We start from the raw sequence: 23,398 nt of genomic DNA, 5'->3' as shown, positions 1-23,398 counted from the left end.
TGCGGATTTCCTCGGGTGCAAAGTGGCTGCATGAATAGGCTGTTTAGTGCAGAGCTCCACTCTCCACGGGGGTGTTGGGTGTTCTTTTTAATCTCCCACATTGCCCGAGCCTTTGACGGTAGCTACATGGTACATTTCAGAGCGCCGGGAGCAATACAGGAATGTTGTCGCAATAACCGCGGTGATGCTACCAGACGAGCATCAGCCTCCGCTGTGCGCCACAGGCACGCGATCATTGGACTGTGGGATTTGTGGCTGTTGTGATGTGTGGCGATAGATCAACTTGGGAGCACACTTTGCGCTCGTCGTGCGCGTGCACGAGTGAGCGTGACAGTGTGCGCGTCTGCAAGTGTGTCTGCTTTGGGTGCAAAATGTAAATGTTTGCATGTGTGCAAAGAAAGAGGGCTTGTTGGGTTTATTTCATTTTATTTTTATTCTTTCTAACCATACATGTGTGCACACGCACACACACACGTCTTCCCGTTGGAGTCACATCAACGTGCTCTGACAGTTTTGTGTCACCTTATGAATTTTTGACTTGAGATGCGTAGGTGAGGCAGACGGGCTGATTTAGAGAGACTACGGGCATCAAGCCACTGGTTTGGCTGCCAAGCACACTGAACAGGAGGAAGAAATCTCTTAGGTTGTTTGTGTGTGTGTGTGTGTGTGTGTGTGTGTGTGTGTGTGTGTGTGTGTGCGTGCGTGCGTGCGTCTTCTTCATGCATATTCTCAAACTCCTCATCTATCTTCTCGTCTCTCTTATCTCTCTCAAGGGTGAACTTGTGAGGACGTGTGTGAAGATGTGTGAGCTTCGGAGGAGATGCAAAGAGAGCAAGACTTCTCCCATTCCTCCTCCCTCGCTCTTTCTCTTTAGGTGTGTGTCATGATGCGCCTGTGCTGGGACCGGTTGATAAGGCACAAGCCCCGAACATCGCCTCCACTTTGCGGCTGAACCGTGACATCCAGAGTGACTTGCCACGCGTGGTTGTGCCGACATCATGAGGGGTGGGGGCTGGGGTGGGGGGGTTGGTTTACATCACTTCCCGTTTTCCACCTGCTTGCAAGACACACGGTGGCTCTTCAAGCCCGGAATGAGTCACAGCCAGACTCGGGCGACAGAGCAATGCTTGCTTTGAGCTGCCTGTAACCTAATTACCTCATTTATTCTTGGAGTCTTTTTCATTATTAATTTGTTCTTAGAGGATTCTCAGACCCTTCCAGCTTCTTATGCATGCATCTACCTTTCCATGTAGTGCTCACCTCACCAGCGTTACCTCAAGAAACTTCCTGGATGCCACTTTCCAAGTGCCAGTGGTGGTCCATTCGCACATTAAGATCAGGTGCATTGGACTATTAAGAAGTCTAAGTTTAAATGATTCGGATTATAAAGGTTGTGATGCAGTATTTACAGATGTGGCAGGAGGTAGTTCTCTTTTCAAATCTGTGCTTTGAGCATGTTTTTATATCTCCTGGCTCCTGCAGGGGGTATAGGGGTGAGCCGCCTCAGGCTTGGTAATAGACAAAGCTTAATTTATTCTTAATGAAGCATATTATATGTGGAGGTGGACTCTGCGGCTGGATCTGGATGAAAAGTGTGAGAAATACATTTCTAAGTGACGACTTGTTGAGTTTTGTCTGCAGTAAATGAATGACAGTCAGTGGAAGTATATGTGTGTGAGGATGAAGAGGGTCAGGTGAGGGTAGTGTGGGAGCTGGTGTCTTTGCTCGCACCCCCCCCTGACAATGTGATCGGCGGTCCGTCTTGTGGCTTCGGAGGTGCTTCACGCTCGGAGCTCTGGTGATAAATTAGGCCAGGAGGAGACGGACAATAAAGCCGACTGATAAAGCAGCTCATTCAGTCTCAAGGAAGGCTGCGCTCTCACAGCATGTCTGTGGGATGTAATGAAAACGACATTTAGCTGAGAGTTTTTTTTTTCTTTTTCTTTTTCTTTTTCTTTCTTTCCCGCTGTATTCGGAGCGCCTTTGGAGAGCTAACATTTAAATACTGTACGGGCGGCCCTCAGCGGGAGCTGAAGTGGCGACCCAGCAGTGTTTGAGTCTCGCTGACTCCCGTCGAGCTGCTGGCGACTCGGCTGACAAATAAACTGAAATGAGAAAACACCAGTTCAAGTCGAGCAAACAGTGGTTGTTGTTGCTCCAGTCACTTCTCTTTGGAAAATATCAGATAAAGTCAGGGTAGATATGTCGAGAAAGTATCTTTTTTTTTTGTGTGTGTGTGGAACATTCCCTACAAGTTACATACTTGATTCAACCAATTGGAACACGTTCTCTCACTCTGCCGGTTACATTCATTTCCTTCCGTCGTTGTGAGACAGTATTCTAAAGCAAAGCACAGCATGCATCAGGATTTTCAGAGACTGATTGGAGTGAATCACTTTGAGGTGAGAAAATAATTTCCGCGAGGGACCAAATGAAAGATTTTAGCTGGCGAAGCCCAAGACATAGGTTTAACTGAGTAAAAAAACTCAGCATTCTGTATAAAGCTCATATGCTTTAGTTGTCATAATCATAAGCTCTGCATGTAAAGTTAGAAACTATCACGATTTTTGTACGCTTCAAAATAAAAGCAGTCGTGTTGCATCCATCCTGTATATTAATGAGTGAGGCTTCAAAGTTACAGGATACAGAGATGCTGTCGGTGAGTTCAGAGCCAGACAGAAAGACGCACAGACGAGACTACGGCTGGTCATCACATTTCAGCAGTTGTTGGGAAATGCTGTGACTTTGAGGAGGACGCTTAATTGCTCAGCAGCAAATCTGCAAGCGATGATGCCACCATGCGTCTGCCAGGCGCTGCTTTACAGGGAATTTGATGGTTCAGATTGGATGATGGAGAGGAGCTACATTTGAGCCCTACTGGGGGCAAAAGGTAAATTTAAGAGGTCTAAAGGTTAAAGCAAGAATACAGATGATCTGATTTGCAATGTAAGAGAGAAGAGCAACGTAATCTGCTAGGCAGACAGGAAGGAATCATTCAAAATTTCACTTTCTGCTGTCCATATGCTCAAATGTGTGGCTTCAATAATCCTGTGCTATAGTCTGTGATGGAGGAATGCACAGTGCATGTAGGGGGCGTGGGCTCAGCAGCCCTGCAGAAAGCTGTGAATGAGGAATGGCATAGACGTTCAACTGTAATTGCATGAAATGTGGTTGTTTGAGTCAGGATTATCCTATATTATATTTTCCTCAACCATATTTAAGAGCCAAACTTTTCGTCACAGTTTGTGCTTTATTCCCATAAATTTGCGTTTATTCCTGTAGGAATCTTCCAACATTGAAAATTATGGAAATTTTGCGACCCGGGAAGCTTTATCTCTGGTTTAAAGCCAGCACAAGTTTTGAGAGGATACAATTGTTTGGACTGTCTGTGGTCAAGAAGGGAACAGTGTCTGTGGTGTTGTGGGACGTGCAGAGATACTGAAGGTCCCTAAAGGAGCCGTGGTATCGCAAATCAGACTATTCGTCAGTCGTCAAAGTCTTCGTAATTGATGAGATACACTGTGGATCGGAGGGGAACAGTTGATTCCTCAACAGCAAGTTGTTAAGCCACCATGCATCTATCATTCACTGGTGCATAGGAAATGTGATTGGACGGATTGCATGATGCAAGAAGAGTTTTTGTATTAGAGGAGCCCTGATGGCATCACAAAAGGTAGAAAGATGAGTGTATGGTTGAGAGAATCGAAGCAAAGCAAACCAAAGTGTGCCTTTCAGAGAGCCTACATTTTGAATGGATAAGAGAGGAGCACTTGTGAGAACAGGGTAAACTGCAGAGTTTTATATAATTCAAAGTCCTCATCGTGAAATTATGAAAATCACAACTAATTACGGCTCTTCATTTGTAGACAGAACGAAATCAAACATCAGCCAAAGTTTGATCGTCACGATAAGAGACACCATGCTCCGTTACCACAGGGGATTAATCCGTTTGTCTCTCGCTGGTAATGAAAAGGAGGGGAAACATGACAGAGAAGTTGGTTGTTGTTTAGCTCTGAATTAAAGAGGCTGAGCAAAGGATCGAGAAAAAAAAAAAAAACAGAGAGAGGGATGGAGGGAATGTGATGGAGCTTTCAAGTTCCCGGCATCTTTTTGATGCAGCCTCCGCAGTGAAAGGCCACGGCAGATCAAACAGGGCAGGCAGATTGAAATAGTTCCTCTTGTAAAGGCGCGGAAGCGATGCTGCGGTGGAGCACAGAGGTGACAGGTAACCGAGAGACGGAAGTGGCAAGCGCTTTTTTACCCACAGCCCCGATCCAAATGCCGACTTCTCCGGTCCCAAGTGGGATTCGCGATGAGCTTTTAATTTTGGATTGTCGTTAGCGCCCATGTATGAGGTTTTCAAGCGAGACAAACGACGTTTGTGCGACTGGGCGGTGGGGAGTCTTTTCTCATCCTGGTGTGAGCAAGGAAAATTCTGCTGTTTTGTCAGCAATTATAAGAATTTCAGCAACCCATTTTCCTCTTCTGCAGCAGACCATGGAGCTTGTATTTCTTGTCCCAAATGGCCAATTTCTGCCTTATGTTCTGTGCTGTCTGAACAGTTGAGGCAGCAAAATAACCTCTCTCTCTGTGTGTGTGTGTGTGTGTGTGTGTGTGTGTGTGTGTGTGTGTGTGTGTGTGTGTGTGTGTGTGTGTGTGTGTGTGTGTGTGTGTGTGTGTGTGTGTGTGTGTGTGTGTGTGTGTGTGTGTGTGTGTGCGTGCGTGCGTGTGTGTGTGCCCCACCAGTATCTCGATGTGCAGCCAAACATATTCAGTAAACTTCCTGTTCCTCCGCAACATCAGTCCAATCAGCAAATCCCCATATTTTTTCTTACACACTCATACATGCACGCACAAGCATGGATATCCTCCCGTTTAGCCGCCGCCATCTCTCCTCGTGTATATTTAGTGCTGGGCCAAGGTCAAAGTCAGAGAGCTTCCTTCTTGTTTTTTCCGTACATGGCTTTCAGATGCAGATCTGTCTTGTGTTATCTGTGCCTCTGGTTCGACCCCCCCCGCCACCCCAATCCCCCCCCCCCCCCCCACCCCCGGCCATGGGGAGGTGTGGGAGGGAGGTACAGAAGGGAAATGCTAAGAAGGAGCAAAAGGGGAAGGATGACAGAAGGAAGAATAAGGCAACAGCTAGAGTACAACTCTGAGGAATCATGCCCTGCATACATAATTTCCATTTATTTGGTTTACACCTCCTGAGTTCGGCCCTCAGAAAACTACTACCACCACCACCACCACCACCACCACCACCACCAACTCCCACTTCCCATGTACACAGAGCTGGACTGAATGAGGTAACGCCTCGGTATCAGGGTACATTTCTTGGCAAGACCAAAATACGCTTTAAAAGTCAATAGTCATTCGATGCAAAGATACATTGTTGTCTGCCTCCTCAGCGTGCAGAACTCGCTCAGCAGCGTTTTTACTTCCCTCTCAAGTTTTATTGTTGTCTTTGGAGGGAAAGCCGATCAAGGTTCCAGGTTCTGCTCTCGACCCTGTTAAGATGCGTTCTGATGAGACACCTGGGGCAAAGAGTTAAAAGGGGCACAAAAATGGAGACGGGAGGGCCCAAAAAGAGGGCTTATGGTGGTCCTCCGGAGGTGAGCGAATGTTGGAAAGTGGTTATATACAGCTGCTAGAGGCTCAACCGAGAAGAGGGAGGTGAAATGAGCGGATGAAAGAGGCTGAAGAAATTGGAATGCTTTGAGGGTGAGGAGGTCAAACGGGAAGGTAACGGCAGATGTTCCATTTCTCTCTCTTCCACTTTGAAGCACTTGTGTAGGTAAAGACGTGCAGGGTCGCAACATAGAAAACACCAATGAAACCACACCAAAAACAACTGAAATGTGAGATCAGGAAACATCCTAAGGACATTAAAGAATCTTTTCATACTCGATGTTTCTGTTCTGTCATACGTCGAGCAGTATGACGATGAACAAAGGCATCTGGCAGCACGTAGCAGTATGTAATGCAATCTAACAAATGCTTGAAATACACAGAAATGTAGCCGGTGACACATATTTCTGGCCCACGTTTAAACGGATGTAGGGTTAGAGAGAAAAATATTGGCAGAGGGAAAACAACTGAACATCAGTCGAGCAAATTCACAGAGTACAAAAAAAAAAAAAAAACAACCGAGGCGAGGTTTAAAGATGAGGAATGGGAGAAAATGAGAGAGGGAGAAAAGGGGGGAACTGGAGGCAGCGAGGCAGAGACCGAGCGACGGTTTTCCTGACAATGTGTCTCAGATGAGAGGACTCGAAGGAGGAGGAGGCGGAGGGAGAGGGCAGGAGAAACAAAAGCGCCGAGGTTAAGGTTGTGCAATTCTAATTCGACTCTCTCTGGAAGTGATTAGGAATTCAAAGAAGTGAAGAGAGAGAAGGGGACGAAGAAGGAAAGGAGTGACTGGTGACTCGCTGGATGAATCAGGCGTTTCCCATCACTGCCGAGTTTGACGACTTGGCTTCGTCTCTCCGACCGTTATTGGCCGGCCGATCCGGCAAAGTGTCACTTCAGTACAGTTTTTAGTTTTCACTCTACTTCGCTGACCTTCTCACAATGAAAAGCTAAATCATTATATTGTCTAACTCGGACTAAATACCTAAACAAGATCGGGTCATGCGGCCCGTTGGGAGCAATTCTGCTTTGGGAGTTTATCACTTCATTGGCCAGACGCTGAAATACTTGACATGGCTGAAATAAAGATGGAAAAGACAGCATCTGCTAGAAAGTGTAAAATCGACTGAAGTCTTGTGTATTTTTTTGATTTTGTAACTTAAATCTCTTCTGAATTAGATCATTATAGTTGCATCTTGAATTCCTACAAAAGAACCACCGATATCAAATCACATAAATATTTAATAATGTACTCTGTGACTGTGGTTAACAATTTTAGTAAACGAGGAAGATGCCAGATATGGTCTCCTGCCCTAAAGAGGGTTAATGAATGATCATCAGACTTTGGACGTGACCTTCCACAACTTTTAACTCTAATAGCTGACCACATGGTGCTGTCTCCGGTTGGTGTATTGGTCAGTGATGTCGGGATAGTTTGACCTGATGAAGCGGCTAAAATTGTGTAATGCGTGGTGACCTTCACTGGTTCTGTCAGTTGGAAAGTTGAACCATTATTATCTGAACTGCAGATTCAATGCTGACCAAAGGTATATTAGTAATTATATTGTCACTTTTGTGAGAAAGTCGTAATTTCAAAAGAAAAATGTCAAGAACACTCCAAAGTTATACAGTTAATATCGACGTTTGAAAGACATCCATTGTATTTGTTGCTATTTAAGTACATATGGTTGTCAGAACATTCTAAGAATCATATGATACACTCAGATATAGTAGGTTGATATATTGCCTAAAGACTATAGAGTTTCACTTGATGCTCAGTTTTGTCTTCTGGTTCAGTAATTGGGTTCTACTTTTCGGGCAAGTGGGTTTTTAAAAACCATGGGGTTGGTAGAGTAGTTGTCTCAATTCGAATGTTGCTATTTAGCTTTAACATGATTTGACGGCGTTCTTCCGTCTTCATCAGAAAAGCCACCGTCATTGTCTGAATAGAACAAAGAAAAATACTTAAATGACGTAATCGGGTGCTTGTTGGCCAGGTGTGTTAATACTAGAATCAACATGGTCTGACGGCCTGCCTCACTCCTTATGGCCGAAGAATGATCTGAATCGTATTCAAATGTAATCTAATATTCTAATTTTGAGAGATATCGGAGGGTGTCTGTGAAATAAAAGGGTTGGCACGGTTCTGATTGCTCAAAAATGGGATATTTATTCCTTCATCCATGAGCTACCATTAGATTCCATCAACTGGTTCAGTGAGTCAATCACCTCATTAGGGTAAAAGAATATTACAAACCAGGTTTAGAGGATGCCAATATTATTCTGTGTTGGTACAAGTGAGGCTATCCTGGCTGTGTTCTGTGCAAAACGTGGCTTAACACTTATTTGTTCAAGGTACTATTTACCCATTTGTTACTTGAAAAAATGTCCAGTTTCTAATCTGTGGACAAAGGAGTTAGAAATAGTCTATTCAACACAATTATGCAGTTCCGTCACATTATAGTCAAGGGGGCATTATTGATTGCAAAGTCTGCACCTTTTCTGGGGCTAATGTTAAATTCATAATCATCTTTTCTCCCTGTAGTCAGGCAGCAGAAGACGAGTTCCAAGTGGTACTGACCTATTTCTGGGTAAACTAAATGGCTACAAGTCACATTTTATAGGACAGGAAGTTCAGCCTTTACTGGATTTAACTGCCTTCAAACAAACAAAACAAATAACAGTCACAGATTATTGACAAGCCACCACTCAGTGGGAGCTGATAAGTGAGAAAAGATGGTGTGGTGAAATCATTTTCATTAAAAGCGATGGCTCTCTTTTCTGTTTGGTCTCTCCTGCTGTGAGAAATGCAACAATCCAGAGTTTCGCCATCGCTGATTTCCACTGTGGGGGCCAAACAATGCTCGCCACGACTCCCAAGACAGAAAGGAAAGGACAAAGGAAAGAAAGAAAAAAAGGAACATTGGAGCGTTTCATTATGTTGCGAACAAAAACAATTTGCCAGCTGTGGGAGAACTATAAGGTAAACAGACACTGTCATCGATCTTGTGTTTCTGAGGGTTTTGAGAGGCGTCCTGGCAGGTCTCTCTCCCCCCCGCCGCTGCCGCGCTGCCGCCTCTTGGCACTGCTGTGAGGAAACTGCGGGGAAATGACAAGGATATGACAGTCAGTGTAGAAATGCTGAGTCAGTCAGTGCAATGACCCCCCCCCCCCCCCCCCCCCCCATCCACCCCCTACCCCACCCCATCCACTGCACACATGCCCCACACGCACACACACACTCATCTCATTTTGTTAAGTGCTTAGTCAAACACCGACCTGCTCGTTCAGGAGAGGGTCGGCTGTGACGTTGCGTCCGTTGGCGATCATATGCGTGTTGGAGAAATCGGATCAGCCTCCTGCTTGTGGCCTCCGGGTTGAGCTTTCTTGCCCAAGGACACTCCACCTGGCGTCCTTGCATCCTTATGAAGAATCCATAAGTAGATATGAAAGTTGGCACTTGAGTGCTTCAAACTCTGCTTGCGTAATTGCTTTTGCACCAAACTGGGCGCTGGGCAATGACGTGGTCTCTTTCGGGGGAACGAGGTCCGTGATGCATAAAGGCTGTCACGGCTGGTCTGAGGTCTGAAGTGGACGATTGTCTAGTTTGAAAACTGCCGTCACAAGAAGAAATAAAATGCCCAGGTGCCTCGGATGTATCAGAATTCTGCTCGCCCGTGATGGATGAACTTCTCGCTCAGTCTGAGAAATGAACTCTCTCTCCTCTCCATTTCTGCCAATCCGGCTCCGTTTCCTCTCCACTTTTCGTCTTACACGCGATTCTGCCAGCTTTGACTTACCCTGCATTCTGTCTTGAAAGACGGATATGGCTGATAAGACACAGAAACAGCCTTAGCGTTGATAGTAAATGCTTCCACTCCCCCGCAACCGAGTAAACCGCAGGGTCAAAACCATGTTGAAAACCATTTAAGGCACCTTGAGGTTTTTTCTGTTTGAGAGCGACGGCACTCAGGTTTATCCTCGGCCGGCAAGATTGCCCCGCATATCGCTACCTTTTATACGGCGGTGATGCATGGGGAACCGCTTTAAGGCAATGCAGATGGGCAATTTGGCTTTTTAACAGACGTGGAGCGTTGCAAATGGGCAGAAATAGAAGAGAAAGTGTTGAGTTCGGTGGAGGCAGTGGTGACACAACCACAGGAGAAGCTTTTGTCTAGTGAGATGAATTTACTCAATAACCTCTGCCTAATGGGGCTGTCTATTATTTTCTGTTTTTGTGCCTGTCTCTGCTGGCTCTCTCTTCTCTTCTCTCCACAGCTCAGGTATTGTATGCCATTACTTTGTCTGCTATTCTTTTGCCATCTCTTTATTCTTTGCTCGCCTCGTGCTCACTAGTTTTTTCATTTATTTTTTTATTTTTTTATTCATCCTTTAAAGCACAGACGGAGACACTCTATGTATTTAATTGTAAATGGTGAAATAATATTAGGCTGGTTTATTTAAGTTCTTTTCACGGTTTTTCTCTCTGCAGCAGCAGGTGTTTTTGTGTGATTTTCCCATTTATTCAGCTCATCAGACTTGCTAGTTTTGTGAAGCGCAACCTCATTCGCACCTCGCTGTATGGTGGTATTAAAACACCCTAACCCTGTTATTCATTATATCAGGTTAAATAAGGTACAACACTGTGCTCGATTCATCTGTACTGCAGGTGGGGGCAAAATGTATCTGCTATAATACTCATAAGTACACCTTTTGTAAATTGTGCCCTTCTTAATAAAGAAAAAAATGATTATTCAAACCAACTTTGAGATATCTCTGCAGCTCATAGGTTTGTGTCTGGACATCCTAAATAAAATGAGTAGACATTTAAGCATTGTGCAGAGCTGCATTATGCTTGTCACTATGAGATAGACCTTCAAATGTTGTGCTGAGCGTTTACAGATCTTTAGAGTCTGAACTTGTGGTGTTCCTCAGGGATCTTTCCCTGGACCCCTGCTTTTTGTCACCAACGTGTTTATTTTTTTTGATATATCTTAAACTGACTTTTGGTGCAGCTTTGCTTTTATTGTCCCTTGTACTACTACTACTAGATTCTTACAGGGTTCTGTTTTTTTCTTACAATCAGTATCACAATCTAAGCGGAAGCTTTTCTAGCTGCTGGTCTTTTGTTGCCCCAAAATGCAGTTAATGTATATTAAATACACTCGGTTGCTTTACTTTAACTACTTCCTGTTTCATCTATTCTTCATCTGGACTTCATTAGCATCCAGACATCAGGCTGTTCTGTCTAATTATTTTACCATGGTTCCTTGATGTCAGTATTTGTCACAGTGTTGAGGGTTGGTTGGCTGGATGCAGATGGTCTGTGAATTGAGACTGTGAACAGTGTATGGTGTGTGTTGTATTACCACTGGGACAAGAGGAATAATTCAAAGGTTGGTCCATCAATAAACGTGTACACATTCCTTCTGATGTGAAGCATACTCCAACAAGGTTTTATGGTCATTTCTTTGAGTGTAATAGCGTTTCAAGGTTCTTATATCGTGTAGCTGCAGAAGCTCAGTCAGCATGTTGACCCCCCCCCCCCCCAATCCCAAGGTTGGAGTTTGGGTATCAATCTTTACCTATCACCATTTGTGTGTGAGTGCAGTGAACGATTATGTGAACCATTATGCGGCTGCTGAAGCTGTGAAAACGTACTAAAATATGTGTCGTTCATGTGTTTTGTCCTATTTCGGTTTTAGAAGTTCCTTTGTCAAGTTGTGGCCTTTGGCCATGAACCGGTTCCATTTGGGTTTCAACTATTCATTCATCACAAAGGACTAAAAAAAAAAGAAGGAGAAACTAAACAAATTGTGGTTGGATTTTTACAACCACATGATGGATTGTAGTAATTCCAGTGATCCCTGTGTCTAAAGCTCGCAAAACCCAGAAGGTCTGACTTGTGGTTTTGGCTGAAAGCTGATAAGATTCATCCAACTCGTCTTTGTTTATTGATTTGATTTAGACCCTCAGATGTAGTTGGACTTTTCTCAATGCTGAAAAACCAAAAAAATAAACAAAACTTGGGCTATTTAATCTTAAAAGTTTGTTACTTTTGCAACAATTTGGGCTTTTGAAGGGACTATTCTTGTTTAAGTAGCAGAACCCTCCCCTTTGTTTTAACAGACAAAACTAACGGGTAATAGTCATTCGATCTTTCACCTTCAGATGAGTAATAGCTGATGGGCCTGTGCTATGCTTGGCTCCTCCAACTGAGATGTCATGGCAAAAGTTGGTGAAAACAAAACAGTGAAATTGGCCAGAAGAGGAGTCAGTTTCCCAGCATGGTGGTTTTCCATGCCAGCTCATCCCGGCCCCGCCACCTTCCCGTGGCTGCTGTCTTCTGTTGTCTCCAGCTCAATTTATTATTCTTAACTCGTTTTTAGCCTAATATTGGTTTACAGATAACAGCTGCACATTGTTAAAATGAAATCAGTAAATCTGAGATGTCCTGAAGATACTCGGAGTCTAACGCATTCATCACTGTTCAGCCATCTTTTTATTTTTTATTTTTTGACTCCATGTGGTTGTACGTTGGCTTCCATTCAGCCGGGGTGTCGTGTCTGACTCCCTCCGTCTCTCGCCGACTGGTGCTGTTGGTTTAAGAGATCTCAGCAGCCTGACTAGAGGAGGCCTGGTTGCAGGCGGCTCCTTCTCCCTAATGAGAGAAATGGATCCGTTTGCTGCTTGCACACATTTCTACGCTCGCTTGTTGTGCATGTGCACGTGTGCACTCGCAGCGGCGCGCGCTGGAAGCGTTTTCAGAGTCTTTGTATGTGGTTTTGTGAAATTGCTTGCATGAAATATTCTGTGTGTGTTTGAGTCAGCGTGTTTCTGCGTGTGGCTGTGGGGTTTGTTTTTGAACATTTTTGTGTGTGTGTGCGTGTGTGTGCGCGTGTGTGTGTGTGTGTGCGAGAGAGATTCATGCACACAGTTTCAAATTCTTTCCTCTTGTGAAACCGAGGAAACTGAACAGTTTATGTGGCTGTTGAACACAACATTTCATTTTCCCACTGTGTGCTGATGTAGCTGACTGGCTTCCCTGTGTGTGTGTGTGTGTGTGTGTGTGTGTGTGTGTGTGTGTGTGTCCCTGGAGGATTCCATCTCCATGTTTCCTGCACCTGTGATGGAGCGGAGTGGGTGTATCGGAGGTTAATCGCACCGCTCATATGCTCAGTTTATAGTCAGATCTGCCTTGTCACTCTCCTATAAAATCAATCACTCTCGTGCTGCTAATGAGCTGCGCCTGTAACTATTATTCTTTATTTGTGCAATGAACTAATGGATCCTGTAGTCTAATTGACAAAAATGATGAAAAATGCTCCTCACAACGTCAGGTGACATCGCCAGCTTATGGGTCACCAACACAGGGAAAACTGATTAATTGACTAGCAGTTTCAGCACAACACAGATCAGCCACAACATTATGACCACGGAAAGGAGAATATTCCACCTGCCTGTTAGTGGGTGGGAGATATTAGGCAGCATGGGAGTAGTTGGTCCTCAAGTTGGACCAGGATTAGAAGACATCTTGGTCCGTCAAGGACTCAGGGAGTCCATGACAAACAACATTAGGAAACTGGTCATAATGTTTTGGCTTACTGGTGTCTGTGGCATATTTACACACACTATGGTTGCACGAAAGAAATCCAGTCATGGCATGTTAAATCTGAAGTACTGACTTTTCCTTCTCCTTTGTGATGGTAGGAGGTTTTTGTAACATTGGTTTGCATGTGTGTCGTAAGATAACAGACAAACAAAATCACATTTGGAATAATTCCTATACAACATATGCAACTAAATGTGGATTTAAAAAAAAAACTAAAGATATACACCTAAAATAACATTCATATTCAATTTTCAGAATTTATTTTTATTTATTTTATATCCCTTGTGTAGCTTTCTGAAGACAAAGCAGCTGCAATATTAAAGGAAAAGCAGCTCTGGTGTGATTTATGGCTGAAATCAGTCACTTGACTGTCTGCTCAGAGGTTTACCACCCGGCTCGGTGTGACTGTTGTATGTCAATGTGCTCTTTATGCGCGCAGCATCCCCTGCCACTGTCGCCCTGTGTGATGAGTCTATTCCCCTACGCGTCTGATGTTTTTGCCACAGCTGCTGCGGAGATTACTCTCGAGGCTGCCGGAGAGGGAGAGGGGGGAATAAGAAAAGGAGAAAAAGCATGAAAGAGTGTGAACTGACCATAAAGCACTGCCACTCTGAGGGGATTAGAAGGGGTTAAACTGCAGGGCGCGATAAAGACGGGCATGTCTCTGTCGCACAATTGGTTTGCTGCTGTGTGTGTGTGTGTGTGTGTGTGTGTGTGTGTGTGTGTGTGTGTGTTCGTGAGATGTACAACTTGCATGACCTAGAGGGACCACACTGTCACCCTCGCAGACGTGCATGCGGATGCTCATGCTTCTGGATACGTATGTTGCGCGCGTATATATATTTTGTTTTTGTTTGAAGAAGCATGTGCATGACCTATAACCACCGCGGGGGCAGCCAGGCAGTTCCAGAGCTGAGCAGCAGGGGATTACTGATTGGCTTTTCTCTGTGTGCTGATGCTGAGAAGCAGGGGGGGTAGAGGGGGGGGGGAGTTGCATGGAGAGAAATGCAGAGAGAGGAGGGAAGTGTGTGTGTGTGTGTGTGTGTGTGTGTGTGTGTGTGTGTGTGTGTGTGTGTGTGTGTGTGTGTGTGTGTGTGTGTGTGTGCGCGCGCGCGCGCAGGGGAGGAATGGCTGCCTTAAGTCTGTCGTTTTAACAGTGACTTATAGGGTTGTAACGTACAGCTGGAGTACGGTTACATGAGAAAATCCTCCTTCCATGACTTACGTTTTATGTTCCAGGAGAAACAATAAAGAAATAAACTCATTCTTGTCGTAAATTAAAGGCCCTGGATGCGGAAGTTCAGCCCTGTTAATACCCATCAGGATTGAATTTCCTTTCCAGACTTTGCTACAGAAGACAGATATTTTTCTACAGTCGCTTTTTTCAAAACATCAATATACCACTGTCAAATTAGATCTGAAACCTTGTTAGGGCCACTATAAACTAGAGAAACAGATGGTAGGTAGCCTCTGTCTTGTGTCGTTAAACCTGACACTCTCCTTAAGTTAAAGCCACACGGTCTTGTAAATAAAAGTGTTTAGTATAGTAAAGTCAATATTAAACACCTTTTGGAACGCTTCGTTAATAATCCCCTGGAAAACTAATCAACGTTGCTGTTTTGGTCATGCCATCAAGAGTGTTTTAGAGAATCCACAACCACCAGTTTGCTATTGCGGATGTTTCTTAGTACTACAGTACGAACCAGCTGCTGTGAAAAGAGCCTGATGAAGATTAAGGACGTGCGAGTGAATATCAACACCAGGGTGCAAAATGGACTTGAATTCATTTGATTGGACTTGATTCACCCCGACTGGAATTTACTTTGAGTTTGGCTCAGCTTGATTTGACTTGATTTACTGGCTTTGATCCAGTTTGACTTGACTTGGTTAGACTTGCCCCGACTCGGCTTGATTGACTTGATGCTATTTCACTTGGTCTGAATTCATTTGACCCGACTTCAAATGATTGATTTGACTTGTTCTGACTTAATTTGACCTGATAGGAATTAGTTTGACTTGACTTGAAAATGTCTTGACTTGTTTGATCTGACTTGACTTTGACTTCACTTGGTTTGACCCCATTCGACTCATTCCGACTTCAGACATCCCGACTTGGCTTGATTCAATCTGACTTGAACTGACTCAACGTGAGTTGACTGAACCCCGACTCAGCTTTTTCTTGACTCATTCACTGACGTCATTGTTGGCGTCAAGGCGCACCTGAAGTTTCTGACACCAAACCTTGTACCATAGAGCGACTTTGCAGATATTATCACACATTTACGCCAGAGTGATGCCATAAGGTAGCTGTTTTACAATATCTATATGTATAGACTGCCAGAAATTCTCAACATTTAAGAGAAAATGTTGGAACGAGTAGACGGTCTGTGGGAAGCCTGAACATGGAAGGATTACAGGCGATGACCCAGATTTTTGTTTTTCACCGTATCAAATTTCTGGGTGAAGAAATGCTCCTGAACATCAATTTACATAATCTGAGTCGCAAGCTCATCATTGGAAAAACAAAATCTCAATTGCTCAACTTCAGATCTGCTCCAAATGTTCTCTTATTGTTGGATCGCTTTATCATTTTTGGGTCCTCGGCAGAAACCTCTAGCATAATCTGAGATCTCGAATACATATTTCATAGTTTTATGCCTCTTAATCCAAACACTGTACCTGAACGCCTCCTGTGTAGAAGCACACGGCCTCTCAGCTGAATCTGCTTCTCATTTCGCTGAGCCGTCATGAAAAACACACACTCCTCATAGATGGTAAATTGAGATTTTATTGTTTGGCATGTGCGATTGCCATGATACGCCACGTTTTACTGCAGATTCCCGGCTTTATTATAAGTTTTTATGTTCCCTTCGAGCTTTCTCACCGTATCACAGAAAAAGCAGCTCGGCTCTTCGAAGCGGAAAGACCTCATGTCGGTTCGTGTTGTAATTGTATACACATGGAGCCGCACAGTTTACACTCCTGCCACCAGTCTTCAGCTTTTTCCCGTAATTGACAGTTGGACATCATTAACGTGAAGAATTGCGTGCACCGGCGACGGCAGTAAATAAGAAGAAAGGAGCGCTTTTTAATCAAATTTTACATACGTTTGTTCTGCGCTCAACAGATTTCTCGGCCTAAAGCACACAGCAACACACCAATCCAAGGAGTTGGAATTCACGTTTTCCCTGATTCCTACTCATACATTTTTTTATTCCAATTGAATAATCCTGTAACTCCTGATAATTTTACTACAGTGAAAGGGAAGATTTGGAATTGGACGAATTACTGAAGAATTGATTATTATGACGTCTCCTGTATTATTAGCGGGGGTTAAAGATAGTATCAGTTTAATTAAAGCTTTAAAACTGGGAAACTAATATAAAGGCGATAAAAGGATCTTAATACTTGTAACACGGAGGCCGGTTTCTTGTAGTTTTAAAATAACCAGCACCGGTCAAAATATGCTATTTATTGCCTTTTGGTTTAGCCTTTGACAGTCATTTATTTTCATGTTGAGTCCGGTATTCAACCTGAAAGTCTCGAGTTTCACTCTCTGTGATTGAGAGATGGAGGCCAATAAATAATGAGCAAGTAAAAATATAAATCTTAGTAAAACAGTCTTTGAACGTATTTCTTTAGTTGTAATTAATGGATAGAAAAATATTTATATCAGAACATGAAAAATGTTATACGTTGCAGGCTGTGGACAGAACAACCATAAACAATGGTATCTTTAGATTTATAAGTCACAAGAAGTCTCAAGGCCCCATTCACGTGACAGTGGTTCAAGTGAAAACACATTTGCACAGATGGGAGAACGCGCCATGAACATTAACGACGGTGAATACAGAGACATTTGCATGGACGGACGACGAAGTCGGATTGAGGGCCGCCATTGTTGCTTTTGTCCATCTACTGAGCATGTGCAGAACAACCCTTCACTACAGTTGTGGTGCGTGTGCGCAGTCGCAGCGTTTCGGGAAAAGCTGCATCTTCCTCTGTTTCCACAGAGATCGAGTCGGAGCGTTTTCGAAAAGTCCCACCTCGGGAACAGTCGTCCAAAAGTGAAGTTTTCAGTGGCTCCGGGCACTGTTGTCGTGTAAACGGATCGAAGGGGCCTGAGATTCAACCGACGTGTGCTCCTTGGCTGCGCAGTGTGACTTAAGAGTTATTCATACAAGTTTCACACTCCAGGCGTGAGAGTTGACAGCTTTTGATTGACTTTTTTTTATATTCCGAAGTGCATTTATTTGATGTGCTCTGTCTGCACGGCGGGTAAAGCCCCCCTCCATCTCTTTTTGAATGGGTTCCCCTCCCTAAAGGGGGGGCGGGAGGACTTTTCCCCCCCTGGCAAATCACATCTTGTCAGTATGACAATCAAGTTTTTGATCCATGTTGTTTTGTTTAAGATGTCGGCGCGATCAGCTCGCAGGGTTTTTGCTGCACTCCTGCTTTCACTCTGTGTTTTCTTTTTGTTGTTTTCTTTCTGCAGCCCCGTTAGAGTTCTGGAAATGATTACCGTGCCAGACAGACCAATCAGATAACGCCGCTGCGGCGGCTGCGGGAGGTCACCGGCGGGGCCGAGAGGTCGCATTCCTTCCTCTCTGATTAGACCCACTCTTCACACTGCTGCACCGTAAACTGTAGCAGCTGCGCCGGCGCACCGAGAAGCGGCCGAGGCCCGCGTCGTTTCGCGCCTGTCGTAATTGCTTCAAGAAGGCGTCCCGGGTGATGTCATATTGAGTCACCCAACGGGTCTCCGGTGCGATGTGTGCCGTCGTTGTTGTGCGGCGGGGACGCAGAGGAAGATCTGGAGTGGATTCCGAATTTGTTTCACGTGCAGCTGTTCCGAAATCCGTTTCCCCGCTGCCAGGCTGAAGCAAACCGAGGCAGCGCCAGGCTAAGCTTGAACATGGCTAATGGAGCCATGGATTTTTATGTGTTTGTCCTGGTTCAGCGTTTCTGGCACTTTGCTTCACGCTTGGAGTCTCGCTGCATTTTTTCCACATTTTGCAGGCTGGAAAAAAAAAATAAAAAAAGAGGCTACAGGGCCAGAGCATGGGCTTCATACCCCTCCACACACACACACACACACACACACACACACACACACACACACACACACACACACACACACACACACACACACACACACACACACACACACACACATACGTTTCCATACAAGCCCGTGCCCCAGGTTGACCCCTTCACACAGACGCTTGCACAAATGTCCACTTTAAGTCGGTTTTTCTTTTGTTTAGTTTTTCTCTCACACGAAGTGAGTTTAAGTCTCATTTCACTCAACTCACCGACCCAGCATTACCAGAACGCCCTACAAGCATCGGGATTGTTGACATTGGTGTGTTATGTCTTCGCATTTACATGCGCCGATGTCTTGTTTATGTGAATAGTGCGCCTGCTGGCGAAAGACCCCGTCAGCCACAATGACACGGTGAAGGGGATTACTACTCGAGTATATCAGCCCCAACATCTGGTCCTCTCCCCGCGAGTGTGAGTGAGTCGCAGGCTCGGTGTTACCCCCACTCCAGAGGTCCTTCAGGGAAAATGAATGGGGCTGACGTGCTGAGAGGAGCCAGCGCAGGCAGATTAACAGATTTTTATCGCCGTAAATGGAACTTGTTTTCACAATCTTTTGGAGCTTTGCTTTTCTTTTTCACACAGTCACGCAGGCATAATTAGTATGCGTCACATGAACGGCGCTCGTTTCTCCCCCGTTTTCACGGCCTCTCGCTGTTCGGGGAGGAGAGTCTTCTCGGCAGATGTTACTGGGTTTCAGTGTGTTGCACTTGTTTGAAGGGTTGAACGGAGGTCACAGATATCTTGTGTTGGTGAAACAGTACGAACGCTTACATTTTGATTGCTTTTTTGTGAATTTCCGAGAAAGATTTCATTCCGTTTGTGAGCTTGGTTCCTCTCTGAGCAAAGGCTCGACTTTCAGAAATGAAAAATTTCTCCCCCCCCAAAAAAAGTTTTTCCCCCACATTTTTTTTTCTCTTTTTTTTCCATGCACTCTTAGGCCCTGTTGACACAACAATGTTTCACATGACAACACCTAATCCGCAAAAAAAAAAGTGGGGGCGTTTACACTGCAGCAGCGGACACAGAGACAACGATGTAGTTAGTATGCCGGGCCACTGGAGGGCGCTGTTGCTTGATTTTGTTATGAAACTACACAGACGTGTGTGCAGAGAACAAAACACAAAAAACGAGAAGAAAATGGAGAGAACCCGACATTTGCATGGACTGATGACACATCGGATGCTATCAGGGGTGAGTCTCAACTATTAAATTACTGATCTGGAAGATAAAACTAGAATATAGACCGCGGGTCGTACCACTGCGTGGCCGCCATGTTTGTTTACAACTGAAGGAGCAGGATGGAGGGGGAGAGATGTGCATGTGCAGTAACAGGCTCTGTAACCGCCGGGCAGTCTCTGCAGGAGGGATTTGCGCCGTGAAAGAATCTTTCCACCTTTGGAGCCGGATTAAAAACTTTGCGGATACAGTGCATCCGCAAACTGGTGTCGTGTAAACGGACCCCCCCAAAAGTGAAGAAAGTTTTGCGGATACACTCGAATTCGTTGTCGTGTAAACGGGGCCTTAAGTACCTGAGGGTCAGCTGCCAGTTCATGTATTATGCGTGTATGTATGATGCATTATCCCGCAAGAGTCTCTAATCCGGCCAAACTACCAAGCAAATTGTAAACATTTAAGAGAAAACATTGACCTTTTGTAATTTTTTTATAAAATCAAATACAAAAATGTCAGTTTGGTCTATAAATGTTAAATTCTTATATCCCCTGACATTTGCAAATCACCTTTGGACATGGAAAGTCTTTATTCCAGAGGAAAGTATCTCCAAATATCTTCCGGTGATGCTCAGAAAGCTGCTGAAACACTGTCACGCTGCCTGATATGGCCACTTTCGTTTTTCTTCTTGTTGTCATATTGCTGTTCCCTATTATTCCTGCATTTCTTGTGATTCAAGGCAAGCAAACGTAGGGCCAAACGGCCCTGGCAACCTGACAACACAGCATTTAAGTTGCAGCGAAGTCGTTGAATTTGCTAATAGTTCTAAGTGCTTTGTGATGGGAATGTTCAAAAAGCAAACAAACAAATTGAGCTTGTGAGAAGATAGTGGGCCGCTGCCAAGTTCTAGGGAGTGGAGGAAAAAAAAGAAAGGAAAGAAAGTAGCATGAATTGACTGAAAAGAGGCCAAAACTCCTGAAATATGGGATGCAAGGCTTTTTGACGGAAGCTATCGCTTCTCCAGCACTGGCACCATCCTCACATATATGTTCCTCAAAAATGGAACGTGGCCTCTCTTTCTCTGCCAATAAGTCCTGGCAAATAAAACTAATACTTGTTTTCAGATTAGTAATACAAACGTTTGAAAAAGAAAAGTGAGAAAAAGACAAAGCTATCGTGGCGCAGAAGCGTGGTGTTACTGAAAGATTTATAACCACAAACGTTTTATAAGCTACTGAACTTCCACTCTTGAATTTTAATGACTGAATCTGTGTTTGAATAAAATCATAGTTCTGAATATTATTTTACTCGGTTTTTTTTGTTTGTTTTTTGGCTTTGATTCAAGTTCTGAGGGTCAACAATAACAACTGGTCACCTTGATGACTCAAAACTAATGTACAAGTTCTTATTTTTGCATTCGCTTGTGTTTATTTCTTGGCTTTAGCGGCTGTATGTTGGCTCAGCAAATGATATATCTTGTGTTTTTACAACACACACACTCACTCACATCTTTGTTTAACTCGAGCTTGCTGCCAATCTGCTGTTTCTAGAAAGCAATGAGTCAGAATATTAGCTTCATGCTTTGACTCAGTGGGTGAGTTGCTCCGAGAAAGAAAAAAAAAAAAAGAAGAAGATTCTTAGAATAGGTTTTGTTTTGACTGGGCATTTTTATTCCAAGAGTCTTTCACCTGTAGGTGCTGCTTTGTTGCAATGCTTTTTTTTTTTTTTTATATATACCTGTAGCATCATTATGTGAGATAAAGCACAAATCCTTGTATTGGAAGCGGAACATAGACTTTATGGCGACCTCTAGTGGACGTTGTGATTATGATGAGAGCAATGTCAGGAGGTAATCAAGTCCGTGGAAGGATAAAGTCCATGTCAAGAGTGAGAATGATAGGAGGAGGACACTGTGGTGAGAAGTTTCACTCAGGAGAATCGTGTTTAAGTGCTCTGAGGAAATGTGCATCGTTTTGTGTATTAATTTAAGATCTTTCATGGACGGGTCTTTTCTTTTATCTGTAACTCCCTTAAATTTCATAGGACTTCAAAAAGTTTCCTGCAGGGAAATGGAAAGCCACAGGCTAAATACTTGAGTTCACTGTCATTTAAAGTGGCAGAGGTCATGAAATGTGGTTATCCTGAAAGTATTTCAAAAACGCTGATGTGAAAAGTCCCAGCGTAACTTTCGTTTCCAATCTGACATTACATAAAAAGTAATAAATGTAGAAGATTGTCTCTTATAAAAAGTCAGATTTTATGGCTTCTTCAAAGCCCTAGCGACTTGTCAGGAAGGACTCTGTCGGTAACAAACCTTTTGAACTCCTTTGAAAATCTTCTCCCAGCCTCCTCCGGGGGTCCCGCCTCCCAGGTTAAGGGCGAGATAGCCTGTTTACAGTATTGGATTGCTGCCTTGGAGCAGATCCACAGAGATGCTATCCCCTCCGTCTCCGTCTCCGTCTCTGTCGCTCTTCTCTCTCCCAGCCGGGCCTTTCCATGCTCTCACGCCCTCCCTGACCCTCAGGCCCGGGGGTGTCCCTTCCACATGCCTGAAGGAAGAAACTGTTAAACAGCGGTATTGGGCGGACGCAGACCGTAACATGGTCCGGCGGAATATTTATCCAGCAGCGGCGCGTCTCAGTGTGTTGGTGACTGATATGAGCAACCCTCACATTTCACTGGTGAGCACTGTTTTCATTTTTCCAGTTTGACTCCTGGCATGAACTGCGCTGACCGGTCAATGTGAGCGGCGCCTGGGGTGTGTGCCTTCCCACGCTGACCCTCATGTTACAGCCTTTGCGGTAGAATTACTTCGGAAAACACTTAAAGGAAAAAAAAAACCAACAGAAAGTTCTTACTTCAGCTCAACCTTTTGCAATTAAGCTGTGATTTTAAATCGGTTTCATTTTGATTTTTGATGATTGAATTTGGACATTTATGATCGTTGGAACTCAGTTTGGACCTCTTTTTTTTTTTTCTTTTTTTTTTTACTTGTGTCAGTAACTGCATCGTGAAAAAAACAGTATTAGTATTGTTAAAAAGGGCAAGTAACGATAACAACTGAAACCCTATAATTTAGCAGAGCGTGGTTGGTTGCGCTTGAATTTTTTTCTTTTCCACAGTGAAAGAAAAGTGAAGGCGAGTTCCAGTACATCACTGCTTTCAACCGGGGCAGCAAACATATGTGCTTGATTATTTATGAACCCCTATGGGCGTATGGCTGCCAAAATCTACACCGCACCGCTGCACCCAGCTGAAATATTGCTTTAAGGTTAACAGGAGCAAATCATGAATATCTAAAGCTATGTTAGAGGAGTGCAACAAGCTGCGGGGCGCCGCTCGCGTCCCCTTCAGCTGAGGTAAACTCGCTGCAGTCGCCCAGAGGGGCTGCAGGGGCTTTTGGGTTAAGACGCTATGCTATGTTAACAAGGGCAACCGCAGCGCGCCATTGTGTCGAGAAATGAAGTGCTTGTCGGGGGAATTTGATTAGTTTGCACAAGGGTTTCCAACCAAGTCCATATGTTGCTGTTTAGACGAGTGAAATCTGTTTATGACAGCAGGGATACAGAAACCAGGATTTGTTTAAGGCTCTGTTTGCATAATGTGTATGAAGTGTTTGTATACTGTTGCATTTCTTCTCTCAACAACTTTATGGTGTGGTGGTATGGAGTCTTTATTTTCCTTTATTGCTAAAAAATATTGGCAGGAAACTTGTATTATGACACTTAATCAAGTACAGGAGGTAATAGTCAATGTTCCATATATTGATTAATGTAAGAAAAGTTATATATTGCTATTTTTATGAAAGTCGTGGTAGAATATTACAAAGACTCGCTTCTTGATTTCAACGTCGTCCTATTATCACCTGAAGTTAAGCTGGGT

This window comes from Lipophrys pholis (assembly GCF_963383615.2).
Source record: "Lipophrys pholis genome assembly, chromosome: 8".
Classification (NCBI taxonomy): domain Eukaryota; kingdom Metazoa; phylum Chordata; class Actinopteri; order Blenniiformes; family Blenniidae; genus Lipophrys; species Lipophrys pholis.
The sequence above is the reverse complement of the archived record's forward strand: the minus strand, read 5'-3'. Positions refer to the sequence as shown.